This window comes from Magnolia sinica, chromosome 8 (assembly GCF_029962835.1).
Source record: "Magnolia sinica isolate HGM2019 chromosome 8, MsV1, whole genome shotgun sequence".
In the NCBI taxonomy this organism is placed as follows: Eukaryota; Viridiplantae; Streptophyta; class Magnoliopsida; order Magnoliales; family Magnoliaceae; genus Magnolia; species Magnolia sinica.
In genome coordinates this window covers 64,264,904-64,283,370 of record NC_080580.1, presented here as the reverse complement: position 1 = coordinate 64,283,370, position 18,467 = coordinate 64,264,904, and positions in this window count along the sequence as shown.

The following is an 18,467-nucleotide window of genomic DNA, read 5'->3' as shown; positions in this document are numbered from 1 at the left end:
TTCAACTGCCATGAATACGGGCATCTGGCAAACAAGTGTCCAAAGAGGGACAAGCCAAAGAGAAAAGGTATGTTGGCCACATGGGATGAATCGTCTTGCTCTTAAGCCTCTTCTGAGTCAGATGATTCAGAACTCGAATCTACTAATGAGGTCAAGGCCTTAATGACTCTAGCCAGAGTCACTTCCACAGATAGTTGTAATTCAACTTATGATGAAAATCTAAGGAGTGAATCTAAGGAGTGACCCTGAAAATGATGAAGATTTATAAGATGCCTATAATGCCCTATACAGGGAAAGTTGTAAGATAGCTGTAAAACTTAAACTTCAAAAAGAAAAGTTTTTTAAGTTAAAAGAGAATTTTGAAAACTTAGTTTTAGAAAAATCACATCTTTCTGATTGTTTTGAAAAGACTAAATGTGATTTACATTTCAAAATGTCTCAAGTTAAAAACCTAAAATCAGAAAATGAAAAACTAAAACTAAAAGTCTCCTCTCTTGAGTTCAAAGGATACTTGAAGGTATGCCCAGGGTGATCCTAAACTAGAAAAATTGCTGACTGGATCAAGGAAATGTGGATATAGATCTGGTCTGGGCTATGATAAAAATACGCCTATAAAAATTAAGATTACACCTCCTAAGTTTGTTAAAGGAGAGTCCTGTAACTTAAAAGGGAAAAGTCTGAATCAAAATGGTTTTAAAAATTCTAAAACTTTTCAAGCTACAAAACCTAAAAATAACTATATCAATTTTTAAAATCAGAATTATAACCCCTTAGCTGAGAAAATTGTGGATCTACTCAAGGAGCTTTTGAAATCTAACTCTAATGGTAGAATGTATAACAGCTATAAGCACAGAAAAACCAACAGTGCTCCAAAACCCAAAATGGTAATGAAATAGGTCCATAAAGTTAATTGTTTGGTTGCCCACACTGCTTTCAAGGCTTCGAGTCAATCAAAGTGGTACATAGATAGTGGTTGCTCTAGACACATGATAGGTGACAAAGATTTGTTTACCAACTTCAAAGATATAATTGATGGTTCAGTCACATTTGGTGATGGTAGTAACTGTAAAATAATTGGCCAAGGTATAGTTCAACTCTTCAATCTTCCTCCTTTTGAAATGTTTTGTTTGTAGAAGGTCTTAAACATAATCTCTTAAGCATTTCTCAAATATGCGATAATAACCATAATGTAAAATTCACTAATCAAGGATGTGAGATTTCTAATGAGAAAGGTTCTGTGATATTGACTGGTCGCAGAACATCTGAGAATTACTATATAGTTAGTGACTCTAGCTCGTCAAAATTATCGTGTTACATGGTCCAAACCAATGAGACAGAATTATGGCATAAATGCCTTGGGCATGTACACTACCGAAATCTATATAGACTGAGTAAAGTCGAGTTAATAAGAGGTCTACCCAAATTAAAGAAAATGGATAAAATTTATGGTGAATGTCAAATTGGGAAATAAACTAGCAGTAGTCACAAGAAAGTGAACTCCAGTGCCACATTTAAACCCCTTGAACTCCTCCACATGGATCTTGTTGGACCTACTAGAACGGAGAGTCGAGGAGGAAAAAATATATTCTGGTAATCATGGATGATTTTACCAGATATACATGGGTAGCTTTCATGAGAGAGAAGTCTGAAACTCTTGATGAAATGAAAAGGATATTCAAGCGTATCCAAACTGAGAAGGAATTAAATGTTTCGAAAATCCGAAGTGACCATATATCAGAATTTGATAATAGCAATTTTGAGAAGTTCTATAGTGATTACAAGATATCACATGAATTTTCTGCACCTAAGACACCTCAATAAAATGGGGTTGTTGAAAGGAAAAACCATGTGCTTTAAGAAATGGCCAATGTCATGTTAAATAGCATGAAATTACCTAAAAATCTATGGGCAGAAGATGTGAACATTGCATGTTATGTAATAAACCATATTTATACTATAAAATTAATTGATAAGACTGCATATGAACTGTGGTTCAATAAGAAGCCCACAGTCAAATACTTTTGAGTTTTTGGTAGCAAGTGTTATATTTTGCAAGTTCGACACTAAGAGTGACGAAGGGATATTCCTAGGATATGCTCTAAACAATCGAGCGTATCGTGTTCTCAACAAGAGAACTGGTGTAATTCAGGAGTCCATTAACGTGGTTATAAATGATCACCTGAACTCACCTATCTCTAGTTTAGAAGATAATGAAGTCCCTATATTTGATAAACCGAACTCTTCATCTAATCAAATTGACACTGAACTTCGATTGGTTAAAAACCATCCTACTGATCAAATTTTTGGGAACCCTCTCACTGGTGTGTGCACTCGTAAACAATTAGAAAACATATATAATTATTTGTGCTTCACTTCCCAAATTGAGCCGGCCAATATAAAAGAAACACTTACTGATGAAACTGAATAGTAGCCATGCAAGATGAACTAAATTAATTTATAGGGAATGATGTGTGGTATTTGGTTCCTAAACCTAATGATAAACTTATAATTGGAACTAAGTGAATCTTTAAAAATAAATCAGATGAATTATGAAATATTATAAGAAACAAGGTAAGACTGGTTGTACAAGGATACACTCATATAGAAGGCATCAATTATGATGAAAACTTTGCCCTAGTAGCTTGTCTTGAATCTATCAGATTATTCATATCCATTGCTTATTTCAAAAAGTTTAAAATTTATCAAATGGATTTCAAGAGTGCTTTCTTGAATGGTGATTTACATGAAGAGGTTTATGTTGAATAACCTAAGAGTTTTGAAGACCCCAAATACATTGATCATGTTTATCGCCTGAAAAGGCACTCTACGGTTTAAAACCAACTCCCAGGGCATGGTATGAGAAGTTGACTAAGTTTTTACTAAGTCATAACTTTATAATGGGGAGTATTGATAAGACACTTTGTAAAGAAACACAATGATCACATACTCATAGTACAGATATATGTTGATGATATTATTTATGGTTTTACATGTTCTAACTTAACTATTGAGTTTGCAGAATTGATGAAGTCTAAGTTTGAAATGAGCATGGTGGGAGAACTGAACTACTTTTTAGGACCACAAGTGAAACAACTTGAAGACGAGATTTTTATTTCTCAAACCAAGTATGCTCTAAACTTGGTGAAGAAGTTTGGTTTTGAGAGTGACAAAAACTTCGATACTCCTATGAGTACGACTCTTAAGCTCTTTAAGGATACAAGAAATAAAAGTGTAGATCCTAGGTTGTATCGCAGTATGATTAGTAGCTTATTATATTTAACTGCGAGCTGACCTGATATAACATTCATCATATTTATCTGTGCTAGATATCAATTAGACCCTAAGGAATCTCACCTGATTGCTGTCAAGCGAATTATGAGATATGTCACAAGTTCGACCAATCTAGGCCTTTGGCATCCATATGATACTAATGTTCAATTAGCTGGTTATACGGATACAGATTGGGCTATGAATATAGATGATTGAAAGTTTACAAGCGGTGGATGTTTTTATGTCGAAATTGTTTAGTTTCGTGGCATAGCAAGAAACAGAGTTCCATTTTGCTATCCATAGCTGAGGCTAATTATATTGCAGCCAGAAATGAATGCACTAAGCTTGCGTGGATGAAAAGGATGTTAAATGACCATGGATTTGTGCAAGATACTATGGTATTGTATTGCAATAACTCTAGCACAATCAATATCTCTTAGAATCCCATCCAACACTCACGAACCAAGTATATTGACATTAGATATCATTACATTCGTGAATTAGTGGAAGATAAAATTATTTCATTAGATTATGTTCAAATTGAAAATCAACTTGCGGACATTTTCACCAAACCACTTAACAGAAGTAGGTTTTCTAAATTAAAAATGGATATTGGTATGTGTAATTTGATCTGAGATTATTATGTCTACTTGTACTATTCTTTGCATATTTTTATTTTTACAAATTTTTGGATTTCAAAATTTAATAAAATTGAGAGTTTTTTGGTCTGCACGACTAGTCGAGTACACACTCGACCAGTTGTGGCACGACCGGTCGAGTATGTACTTGACCAATTGAGATGCGCGGTTGGGTTGCTACTCTATGGACATGTTTATGCTTGATAATGATCTATATGTGTTGATGATTGAACATGATATTCACTCTCTTAACTCATACTCTTCTCTTACATTTTTTACTTTAATCATCTATGAATTTCAGTTACTTTCCTTTGTCATATTGTGACAAAAAGGGGGAGAAATGTGATTAGAATGGTATATGAGTGGATATGATGATTGTTGGATATGGGTTGTAGAGACATATGTGTATGGAATTGCATATATATATATATATTTGGATATGTATTTGGTTAATACAGGTACTCTACAGATCACCCTGCTTAGATTGAGGGGGAGTAATGTATTGAGGTGGAGTAGTAGTAACATTGCCTTGCGATGTGTATAAACTAGTGCATGATTCTTTAGTCGGTTTTCTCACAAATTTGACAAAGGGGGAGATTGTAAGTGCTATATTGTAATTCTAGCACCCGGTATTGTCAAATTTTGTTGTGCCAAACCACTTGGAGTCTGTAACTTGTTTTGATAAGATGGATAAATCACCTTCACGCATTTCAAGTCATCTTCGTCATCGTTAACTCTTTTACAACTTCAAGTTGAATAACATTGTCAAAGATCGAACACATGCTCAAGTACAAGAACAGAAATTCAAAGCTCAAAGTTAAAATTTAAGATCACTAACTTAAGTCTCAAGAACACAAGCTCTAGCTCATACTCAAGTTCAAGACTGCAAGGTCAAGCTTCACATACTTCACGATAATCGAATTTACCGAAGTGATCGATGTTTCGAACTCACATTTAAGGTATGGATGACCTTAGATTGACCATAGGTTAGGTCATATTGATTGCATATTAAATTTGGGTCATTATATAAGTTTATAAGTTTTTCTACAACTAGTTCTAGCCTTTGTTCGACTAGTCCAAGCACTAACTCGACCAGTTCAGGGATTTTCTCGACTAATTCAAGTTTTTTTTGAAGATTTTTTAGATTTTCTATTGGATGCTTGACCAGTTGAGTGAACAGTCTCAACCAGTCGAACAGTGCTCGACTCAAACTCAGCAACTTAATTTTTATTCACTCGACCAGTCGAGTAACGGGTTTATCTAATTGCATTAGAAATTTTAAAAATTGGTTGGTGCTTCGACCAGTCGAACCGACCCTTAGACCAGTCAAGGGATCAAAATTTTTACCTATAAATAGTAGACGAATTTCAGAGTTTTTCATTCATTCCAAGCCTAATCAAGCCATCACTCCGAGAGATAAGTTCCTGCAATTGTAAAGCTTTTACTTATTAATTTTAGATTCATTTTATAGCTTTTTGTATTTGATTTTATGATCTCTTTATTCAACTCTATTGTATTGAAAAGGGGATTTGTGATTTACCCTTTTGAGATCAAAATCAAATCATGATAGCCCCAGGTTGATTTAATTTAAAAATTATTTATAACTAAAACCCTTTCATTTGTGAGATTGGACATTGAACATCTTCGTCTACATCGAATTGGTTCTACCGGGCTACATCGGAATCTTTAGATAAGTATATATATTTTCTGTATTTTTTTTGGTTTGTGAGATTCAGCCAGAAAAATCTTATCTTTTGGTTTTGTCTGAGATCAGCCAGAAAATCTCAGACTGTGGGGTTTTTGTAATTGTGTGAGCCTATCTGAAAAACACAATTGTGAAGGTTTTAAGGTGAACCTTGAAAAACCTTATTCTATAGGAAAAGCCAATATCCCGTGGGTGTAGATTTTGGGAGTGGAGTAGTTGTGTGGCTGTTTTTGAACAGTTAGTGTACACACATGGACCACTATAATTCTTAGAGTTTGGATGATGATAATGATGGTGCATGTGATGTAATGAATGTTGTAATTTATTTTATGCACTTGTGGTGAATGTTGTAATTTACTTTATGCACTTGTGGTGAATGTTGTAATAACTTAGTTTATTTCCTTTGCCTCTTTTGGTTTGAGTTTTTGATACTTACCTACATTCTAATAAGGTTGTCCTGCCATACGCCTTTGGTTTTTGGTGTTAGGTTGTCCTTAGAACCAAGTTTGTATCAACCTCTCAAAACTAGTGCATTTGAGGTAAAGGTCGTGGTTGTCCTTATATTTTCATGTGTTATCTTATTATTTATTTGTGCTATCTTCCTTTACTTTTTGCATTTATTTTTTATTTTGGCATAGTCCTATTCACCCCTCCCCTTAGAGCTTGGCCTTTTCAATGACCATCATGACCCATAACAACTGATAACCATGACACATGTAACACGACAACCATAACTCATATAACATGATAACCACGATGCATCAGTGTGAGGCCCAACGAGTTGGGCCTTGCACACGGCCATGAAAAGCACAATCCATATAACATGACAACCACAACCCATATAACACAACAACCACAAGAACAATTGACAATCACAATCCATGTAACATGACAACCACGACCCATAACAACTGACAACCATGACCCATGTAACATGACAACCATGACCCATACAACATGACAACCACGATGCATCAGTGTGGGCCTAATGAGTTGGGCTTTGCATACAGCCCTGAAAAGCACGATCCATATAACATGACAACCATGACACAAATAACATGACAACCACGAACCATATAATCCATGCCACCCATCCTTGTTTCCGTGTCATCTTAGGGCTAGGGCCCAAATATTAGCTTGATCCAGAGCTAGTGTGGGCCACATAATTACATAATATTATAATAATGTTATTCATATCAGGGCTAAGGCACATAATATCAACCCGATCCTAATATTATAATAATGTTATTAATTATATTAACCTTGATAAGCACGACCCTTACTACATTACAAGCACGACCCTTACCACATTACAACAACGACCAATACCAAATAATTTTGAGTCGTGGTTGTAATGTGGTAAGGGTCGTGGTTGTCATGTGGTAAGGGTCGTGGTTGTCAACTGTCATGGGTCGTAGCTTTCATGTTATATGGGTCATGGTTGTCATCCACAATGGATCATGGTTGTAAACCATGATCCTTTGTCATCCACATTGGGTCGTAGTTCACACGTACAATGAATTGTGATTGTCATCCACAATGGATCATGGTTGTAAACCATGATCCTTTGTCATCCACATTGGGTCGTAGTTCACACGTACAATGAATTGTGATTGTCATCCACATTAGGTCGTGGTTGTCATCCATGATCCTTTATTCATGAAAACCACGATCCATTGTGCTCGTGAACCATGACCCTTCGTACAGAATATGATTGTCATCCACACAGGGTCGTGGTTAATGCAGATGCATCATATACTTAAATGGCAGCATCAATAAGTAGATTAAAATTCAGAAGCCCCAAATTCTCATTGGTGTGATTACATTACATTATGACAAAAAAATGGAAAGTAATAAGTCCTCATCAGCCTTAGCTTGTAGGGATAAAGGTGCATCGACGCCAATTGTGACCTATTCTATTGTATCTCGAGCATTTGAGTGTTGGCCTATGTTCTCCTTAGGATGTAATTTGAACCATTTTCAGTCTTCCAACAGATTTTCTCATTCGTGGATTCTCAAATAAAATGTTCTCTTCGTCTAGAATGTTCCATTGTATCTTGTCAAGCACTGGGTAAACTGATTCTTGGTATGTTTTAAATAATAATTCTTTTGAATAGAATGGAGTGTAGTATTTGTAAATATCAAGTGATACTTATCGTAAGCTGCTATCACATGAACACAAGGCAACAACCTTAAACTAAACCACCTCACGTACACTTCATTCCTCTTACCTTCACTACATCGGTCATTCCCCACGTTGTCACTTGGAACTCATCTATTAAAATTGCAATACATTGTGTCCTTCGTACTTCCAAGTGATAAAGTTCGCTCAATCTTTTTTCTGCCCAAGGAGTCAAAATTCCTTTGTAAGTCGAGGCCTCGTCTCGTCTGCGGAGGAAGAAGTCTTAGATTTTACTCCTTATTACTTCAAGATGTTTTGTGATGAGGTACTATTGTGCATCTACGAACAATGCATTCATGCTCTCGAAGATATTGGTGGTTATGATGTTATACCTCATGCTAGGAAAGAATACGAATGCCCATCTTTCCTTTTCTATACCATTAAGGAACTGATATGCTGTGGGGTTCACCATTTGAATGCATCGTATCATCTCCCAAAATGTGGATGTCCTACATGTCTTAACAACACCCCAGAAGTATTCCCTTATAGAATCATCCGAATACACCTTCTTCATGTTTTCTATAATATAATGAGCACAATATCCATGGATTGCATAGGGAAAGATGTTAAGGACTTCACTAACCAACCCTTTGTGACAATCTGACACTATAACTAGTCGTAGAAAATTTTCGATTGCTTTGGATAAATTCCTAAGGAACCACATCCAACTACTATTATTCTCCGATTCTCCGATCCCATATGCTACAGGGACGCTATGATTATTTCCATCCAATGCAGTAGCTATGAAAAGAACACCCTTGTACCTTCCTGTCAAATGTGCCACATCAACACATAAAACCCTTTAAGTATGCAGATGTAGGTTTCTGATGCACTGTCTAATTGCAATGAAGCATCTTTCAAAACTATTTGTTTCTTCATTCACCTATAACTCCGCTACAGTCCCTAAATTGACATTTCTCAAGTCATGAAGATAGGTCAGAAACTAATTATAAGAACCCTCGTAAGATCCCAAGAATTGTTCCGTTGCAATCTTTTTACCTTTCCATGCTTTCTTGTAGCTGATCTCAACCCCGTTTGTCTCACTCATTCGATATTGAATTTCTTTTGGCGTGCAAGTCAGTCCTGAACTCATACGACTAACGCCAAATTCACAACTTATTAGACTGGTGGCTTAACAATGATCTCTTCCCTTCCTCTTTAAGGTTACTATATCACATCCATCCTCCACGATTGTTGACTCGGAGCGGTGTATCACCTCAAACGACATGCTACTTATATGCTTGGAATTGTAAGTCTTTATTTTGAACATCCCTGTGCCGTCCAATTTTGAAGTGTGCATCCTCCACCTACAATTTCCTATATCTCAGCTTATTAGACTTCAAGACCTTATACTGGAAATTGTGGTGCATCGTATATTTACTTAGAAAATGTTGTAATCGGCCTTTGTCCTTAAACACTTGTTTGACATATATTTCAATTGGATCTTCCACCAATTCCAGATATCCTTGATGATCTAAATTAATAAAAGCTTCATCAGATGGAGCGAAGACAGTATACAGTGATCTAGGAATATCTCCATTTTCTTCATTGATTGGTATGGGTAAATTTAAGTTTATAAGCTATGGATTGAACTGCATAGAGGGATCAAAAGATACATCATTGACGGTAGGGATTTGGATATTACAATCGTCAAATGTTCCTTGAAATTGATTATTACTTGAAGGGCTGAGTATAGTGCAATCGTCGAGTCCTCGATCATGATATTTATCATTACTTGATGGGCCAGGTATATCACAGTCATCATATCCTCGATCATGATATGTATCGTTATTTGAAGGGTTGAGTGTATCGCAATCGTTGAGTCCTCGATCATGATATCTATCATTAATTGAAGGGTCAAGTATATCAGAATCATCGACTCTCCGATCATTGCTTGAAGGCTCCAAGTCAAGGGACGATAGGTTCCAATGTAAAGTAGAATGTATGTTATTATCTTCTACGAGAGGTCTACGCCTCACTTTCTCTACATACAATGGTATTTGTGTTGGTGGAATTGTCCACAGAATAACATATATGCTTTGAGATCTTCATCGTCTTTGATTCTATGTGGATCGAGGAATCCATGTAGTACATCACCGTACACAACTTTAATTATCAAATCAAATTCATTCGATGTAGTCTTCGTAATCTGATGTATTTTATTTAGGAGATGCCGATACGTAATATCATCTCTCACAACAAATCATTTCAAGTCTCTACTGACGTATGTAAAAATTCGCTTGTCATATACACTCTCCATCATAATAACATAGGATGGGCCTACGACCTATATTCTTCTAATATTGGTTAACCTGCAATAAAAATGAATGGGTATAGCTTGTCAGAAATGAAGGGTCGTAGTTGTCATCTGTAAAGGGTCGTGGTTGTCATCCACAGTGGGTCGTGATTGTCATCCATAGCAGGTCATGGTTATCATTGACATTAGGTCGTGGTTGTTAACCACGACCCACTGTGGATGATAAGCACAATCTAGACAAAGGGTCATGGTTATTATGAACAATGGGTCGCGGTTGTCATGCACAATGGGTTGTGGTTGTCAACCACGACCATATGTGGATGACAACCACGACCCACACGAAGGGTCGTGCTTATGATTAACAATGGGTCGTGGTTGTGAACCACGTCCCACTGTGGATTACAGCCACGATCCAAACAAAGGGTCATGGTTATGATGAACAATGAGTCGTGGTTATCATGCACAATAAGTCGTAGTTGTCAACCACAACCATATGTGGATGACAACCACGACCCATACGAATGGTCGTGGTTATGATGAACAATGGGTCGTGGTTGTGAACCATAACCCATTGTGGATGACAACCATGACCCAGATGAAGGGTCGTGGTTCACATGCACAATGGATCGTGGTTGGATGACAACCACGATCTATTGTGCATGTGAACCACAACCCTTCGTCTGGGTTGTGGTTTTATAACATGAAGGGTCGTGGTTGTCAACTATGAAGGGTCGTGGTTGTCACTGTGAATGGTCGAGGTTTGATTTCTTGAAGGGTAGAAGGTTTCAAAACGTGAAGTCATGATTTTCAACTATCAATGGTAGAGGTTTGATCAAGGTGTGACCTATAGTAAGCTCCCATCATATGACAACAAAAGCCTCACCTTCTCCACTTTAAGCTTCCTTTACCTTAGCAAATGCCTAGAATAAAATGCTAACGTCGTGGTGGAAGAAGCTTTCAGATGAGAGAAACGACAAGGAGAAACAACGTCTGCCACTGGCAGTTAGTCCCTCGATCTTCACTTTTCTAGGAAAATGATAAAAGAAGAAGAAGGTCTGTAAAAAGCGAATAAAGGCAACATTTGACCCTTTCTATTACCACACGTTGTTATACGATTTGTGACTGAATAAGATGTTTCATAGTATTTAATGTCAAGAAAGTGATGTGGACGGAAGCCTTTTGGGCGTGAGCAAGGCCCACAACATGGGGCCCACTCGACCTATGAGAACCACGATCCATATAGCATGACAACCATGATCCATATAATATGAGAACTACAACCCATATAGCAGGACAACCTCAACCCATGAGAACCACGACCCATATAACAGGACAACCTCGACTCATGAGTACCACAATCCATATAACATGACAACCACGATCCATATAACATGATAACCACAACCCCGTGTAACATGGCAAGGGTCATGGTTGTTGTGTTATGGGTCGTGGTTAAGCGTAGTAAGGATCGTGGTTATCGGGTTGATGTAATTAAATAACTTGTTCATTTATAAATAATAGGAGTTGAGGTGAACCGTTCCGTCCACCTTGTCGGCTAGCTCACCGTGAGGCCAAAAAGTCCCTCCTTGTGCGATTTCCACTTCTAACAAACATCGCAGTGAGCTCGGAAAGTTTCTACAGTGGGCGACACTATCACCATTGTTTTCTATGATGTGGCCCACACTATCTTTAGATCAGGCTGATAATTGGGCCCTAGCCCTAAGATGACACGACAAGAAGGATGGGCGTCATGGATTATACACATGCATCAGTGTGGGCCCCATGACTTGGGCCTTGCCCACTCCTGTGACAACCACAATCCATATAACATGACAACCATGACCCATATAGCATGACAACCTCGACCCATGAGAATCACGACCCATATAGCAAGACATCCTCGACCCATATAACAGGGCAACCTCGACCCATGAGAACAACGATCCATATAACATGACAACCACGACCCTGTGTAACATGGCAAGGGTCGTGGTTGTAATGTGTTATGAGTCGTGGTTGTAGTGTAGTAAGGGTTGTGGTTGTCGGGTTGATGTAATTAAATAATGTGTTTATTTATAAATAATAAGAGTTGAGGTGATCTGTCCCATCCGCCTTGTTGGCCAGCTTGCCATGGGGCCAAAAAGTCTCGCCTTGTGCGGTGTCCACTTTTAATAAACATCGCAGTGAGCCTGGAAAGTATTAATAGTGGGTGACACTACCACCATTGTTTTCTATTATGTGGCCACTTTATCTTTGGATCAGGTTGATATTTGGGCCCTAGCCCTAAGATGACACATTAAGAAGGATGGGTGGCATGGATTATACACATGCATCAGTGTGAGCCCCACGAGTTGGGCCTTGCCCACGCCTGTGACAACCACGATCCATATAACATGTCAACCATGACCCATATAACATGTTAACCTCAACCCATAAGAACTATGAGCCATATAGCAAGACAACCTCGACCCATGAGAACCACGATCCATATAACATGATAACCACGACCCATGTAACATGACAAGAGTCGTGGTTGTAATGTGTTATGGATTGTAGATGTAACGTAGTAAAGGTCGTGGTTGTCGGGTTAATGTAATTAAATAACTTGTTTATTTATAAATAATAGGAGTCGAGGTGATCCGTTCTGTCCATCTTGTCGCCCAGCTCGCCGTGGGACCAAAAAGTCCCACCTTATGCGGTGTCCACTTCTAAACAAACATCACATTGAGCCTAGAAAGTATCAACAATGGGTGACACTATCACCATTTTTTTCTATTATGTGGCCCACTTTATCTCTGGATTAGGCTGATATTTGGGCCCTAGCCCTAAGATGACATAGCAAGAAGGACAGGCGACATGGATTTACACATGCATCAGTGTGGGCCCCATGAGTTGGGCCTTACCCACGTTCAGAAAGGCTTCCATCCACGTCATATTCTCAGGATTAAAATAACACAACTTTTGTAATGTCCTGAATTTCGAGGGTCGAGTAAAGCTGGACTCTCAAGATTCTGAACATCACTTATTTCCTGTGGAAGATGATTTTCTGATTTCCTACATGTTGATTGATTAAGTATGCATAGAATTATACTAACCAGTGCATCATACTCCAGAGTTAACGTAATTAAGTAAATGCGTAAATCCAAAACATTATTGTATATGTTTCACAAAGTTTCATCCAGAGTATGGGTCCGCGACCGGGTTCAATATATACATGTATAAGTTCAAAATGAACAAAATGTGGTAATGTAAATGTATTCAACTAAGCCCAGATGCCCAGCGTTCCTTGCGTAATGGTACATGGCCTATGTCGGCCCATCCAAGAGTTGGAAGTAGGAGAATTCCTCCTCCTCATCTAAGAAGTCCTGCTTTAATGTATAGACGTTGTCCGTACCTGCATCTATATCAGTGTCTGGTTGGTGTTTTAAAACACTGTCTTAGAGTAGGAGTGAGTGATCAACTCAGTGGTTCTATAAGGCAAAAGTTACACATGATATCAAGTCAATCAATGCAGTAATGATAAGGCAATCATAACAATCATTTCCTAACTATTCTTTTTAATGTAGGAATGGAGTGTAAGTAATGATGCATGCCCTCACTCATCAACATTCCCTCAACATGTGACTACGACCACCTGTTTCGCATATGACAACACTTCCTCAAATGTACAACTCCAACGCCTTTTCACCACATTCCAACTAATGCGGTGCAATGCATGGTCATGTTAGCTAAGTAATTAATTATGTTCATTCATCTAGTAAGTTTGGAAAGCTAAGGTACCTCCCTTTTTAATATTGACCCAAATCGAACATTAGGCATCGGACAGCTGCAGCGGTCCTATTCCTGTGTTCTAGATCCATCTAGGTTCGTTACTCTTAGATAAATGCATACGATAGGCATGTTGTAAAAAGTGATGCTCGTGGTCACTACAGGGAGGCTCGTCACCCCAACGTAGGCCGATAATACGAACAAGGTGTCCCATACCACCATGTCCGGCTCACGAGTCTTAAGGATTGTGGTACCATGGTTAGAGATGGATCTTTACATTGGTGAGGGGTACCTTAGATTCGAACAGTCGCATCCATACATGGTAAACACATAATAGGTCAACTAGTTCGTTAGGTGAGCTCGATTGGTATGGGCGCACACTGACTTAATCGACATGGAGCGCATAAGCGCCCCTCGTGGCCTAGCCACTGTCGACAGTCATCGTATGACTCGTATTCATCGAGTTTACCAAAGATGGCTAGACTAATTCAGCCACCCAAACATGGACGTTTACTAATTGCCAGGACTACGATTGTAGCCCCAACCCTATCCAAATGCTTCTAACAACCACGTGTAATATCTATCCTAGTATTCGACAAACAACCCAAGTAGATTTCTCATTTGGGCATTTCATCAAACACATAGACCATGTTAACTATAACTTGCATTTTATCAATTGATTAAATAGAGAAAAATATACATATGCATAAGACCACAAATAATCCTACCTTAATAATCATAACAAGTACAAATCATCAATACTTTCTCATTTAAACAATTTATTAAACATATACTACGTTAGTTACAACTTACGTTTTGTCAATTCGTTACACAGAGAAGTACATATGCAGATGACATCAACAAGTCCTAGGTTAACAATCATAGCAAGCACTAATCATCATCTATTCCTTATTTAGACATTTCATCAAACATATAGGTTGTGTCATTTAGTTATTACAGTTCATAGGTGCATCACAACTAGAAATCGATGTGTTTAGGACAATACGGTAGCACCCATGGTAAACATAAATCATTAGCTATACTAAAAGCATTGATAACCCGTAACCTAAGCGTTTATAGTCTACACCTTTCGGTAATACGCTCGATTCGGACTTGGTCTTAAGACTACATTTCCATAAACGAAACGTCGGGCACCTAAACGATTAAACGAGTTAGCCAAGTTGGAGAAAAACTCTCCAGGAGATCTACATCACTATTAGGGTTGATATTTCTTACCCTAAGTTGTAGTCGGAAGCGTCTCGATTGTGAAACGCGGTGGTGATTAGGCCCGTGGATGCGTGGGAGAAGATCTCCTATAGTTGCAGCGAATTTCCCCAAGTTTTCCTTTATTTATTCTCTCTTTTCTCTTCTCTCTCCCCCTAGGGTTTGCAAAATTCGTATGTGGGAGAGAGAGTGTGAGTTAGGAGCTATTTATAGCCTCAGGTGGGGTGCAAATGGCCCCAGGGCCACTCTATACTATGTTTATACCCTGTGGGTGGCCATTTCTGATGAACAGGGCTCTTAGGGAGGCCCACGGCTCATTTACGTTATGGGGTACGCTCCCTGACAATGGATCGACAGTAGGACACAATTTCGGTGTGATCGGATAAGCCGATCGACCGTGGAGAGCCTGTGTCAGATCAACGGTCATACGTGTCCAATCAGGGCCACGGTTACATGGATATGTGCAGAAAAATTTTCTTTCTTCATGTGTAAAGTTTGGTCATAAACTAACGGTCCAAACTCCACAACTTCGCGTAAGAGCGAACAACCCAATTCATTTAAGTTTCAGTTCATTTTCTAAGGATATTCACATTTCTCACGCTCTTAACTCACGACTCAAGTTGGGCGTTCGTAGACACTATCTGGGCTTGATTCCCATGATGGTTGTCAAGCCCAGCAGGATGGACATCGTCCTATAATTTTACGGTCATTGGACCCCCAACATGTGGTGTAGGTCCCTTAAGGAGTTTCAGTGTACTCCCGAGAGTGACAGGCCCTCAGGATTTCTCCTACGTCTTCAAATAGCATTGGGCCAGTGGTACTCATGATTTTAGGCCTCTCCATTTGTGAAAATGGTGGCCCAAGCTTTATCCATCAATTACTTAGCATTTAACTAAATCCCATCTAAATTATACGATCGGGTGCGGTCCTTAGGTTGTTCCGCCTGAGGTTGTACTCGGGTCTTTATACGGATTTTTCTGGAACGTTACAACTTCTTCCGTGCTCTAAAACTATACAACTACTGATCCAAGGACAAGGGCATTTTCGTTCGAAACAATTTATAAAAGTTGTTAGGAGGCTACCCTTGAAATATTTGGAAGGTAATACCTCTTTAGAGAATTTGACCATACATCGAGGCTAGTACGATAAATTTCCCTACATGTTTCTATAATTTATTTCTATTTTTATTTCTTTCCCGTATATTCGAAACTATATCTGAAGAGTCCGTTGAAGCTAGGTGGATACGGAGTAGTTATCCTGGAGATAAACGGTAACCTCTGCATGTCATTCGTTGCGTCAGATATACAGTAGAGATATCAAGGTGAGCCCCAAGGTCAGGACGGGACCATGTTGGGTAAGTCCATGGCCGCACGAAATCCGCTCCAGTAAGGAAGAGTCGTGCTCCTACTCGCGCGATCAAGCTGAGCAAGAGTGGCACGTGTGAATGATGGGATCCGCTCACCCAGGCATCCGCACCACTTTTGTGGATCCCGTCGTCAGTGTTAACACACGGCTTGCCGGGCAAACCTTCACCACGTATATTCCAACCCACTCATCAGGTGCACCTCACCTAAATACACCCTAAATGTATATGTTGAATGTTGATAGTACGACCGATATCTATGCCCCCGACTTCAACAATTGGTTGTCGGTTCATTATTTCAACAAAAATATATTATTTCCATAAATAAAGAGAAAGGGTGAGGTAAGCTGAACGTTAATGCCGTGAAATTAATATTTAAAAACTAAAATCTTCAATGGTACTGAACACCATATAGTCCTGGAATTGAATAATACCTAATTTAGCATAGCAGACAGCATTTAGAGTAAGTTGGAACTTGTTTGTTGTGATGGATTATCATACCATGCGTCACCTATTTTACCCTCTGCTTAAAACAACTAAGTTTTTAAGGCCCATAATGTTGTATATGTGAAATCCACTCCCTTTATCAGGTTCTATCCTCTACGCTTAGGTCCTAAGGCAAAAAATCAGCTAATTCCGCAAGTCAAATAGGGCCACACCACATAGAAGAACGACAATGGGATGCCGATTGTAGGTTTGCTTGTGGAGGCTACATAATGTGTGTCTTTTATCAAACCCTTTAATCACGTGTAACTAATGAAGATGAAGAAAATATTCAGAGGAAGAAGGAAAAAAAAAAAAAAAAAGCAGCTTGATGCAAAACTCAGGCGGAGAACACCATGTGAACTTGGCATTTCGTGAGTAATGTTACTTAAACCCATTGGCTCATATGAGTTTTTGACTGGTCGTCTCTTCTAAACGTATAATCCAAATAATGGTCTCACCTGATGCAGGGAGTGGATTCTGTATAAACAATATAGTGGGCCCCACAGAGCTTGTAGACGATCTTCGTGTAGACGATTCTGGTCCTATTGTGTTAGCATTGCTTCATGTGCGCTGTAGATCTGCTGCACAAGATTCTATACATCTCGACGGTCCATCGAAGGGGCCTTCATGTGGTTGACGGGCAATGGCTTAAAGATCCATCATCAAAAGCCCGTTTTGCCTCGATGGTTTCACTTTATTCCCTCACTCTTTGTAGTAGTAGGACAGTGATGGCGGACTTGGATTCTTTGGTGACCCCAGTGCAGAGGTCAGTACTGGTCCGTGCTTTCTTGGGCACACCATGATGTATGTGTTCTATCCATGAGGTAGATCCAAATCCCCACGGCAGAAGGAAAGAGTGGTGATTTGATGTAGAGCCGGTCGCGGATAATTTCGTAGCCAAGATGGATCAAAAAAGGCCCGATCGAAAGTAGAGGTATTCATAGCCAAGATGGATCAAAAAAGGCCCGATCGAAAGTAGAGGTGATCCGGACCGTTAGAACTTAAAACAGACATGTCTCGTAAACTGGAATGAGATATTGGACGTACCATATATGATTTTGAGGTAGGACGAGCTACTTTAGCCACCCAATCTTGATATTCCTGGTTGCACATGCCGAATTTGCGACATACCACCAAATTAACTATCGTTTCCCTGTTTTAATTCAGTTTTTACTATTTATAGTAATTTTTAGTTTCATTATAACTCCTTTTCCATTTGGCTTTAGGAGTTGCGCCCAACATGAAAAGTGCTTTGAATAATTAGGAGAAGAGTTAGGTTAGGCCAAATAGGACACTATTTTTGGCCGAAAACCTTGCGCACTAGTAGACATCACAATGGTTTATAAATAGTACGTTTATTATTTATAGTAAGTCACGATTTTTAGGAGTTTTGGTTGTAGTTTGATTCCGAAACTTCTTCCATGGCTTAGAATCCCTATTTAAAGAGGTGTAAACTCGATTATTCATATATCAATAACATTACGAATTTCTTTAGAATTTATTTCTATCTTTCTTACTTTTCCTCGTGGATTCGAGAAGTCTCTGTGAGGAGTCCAGAGAAGCTTCGTGGATTC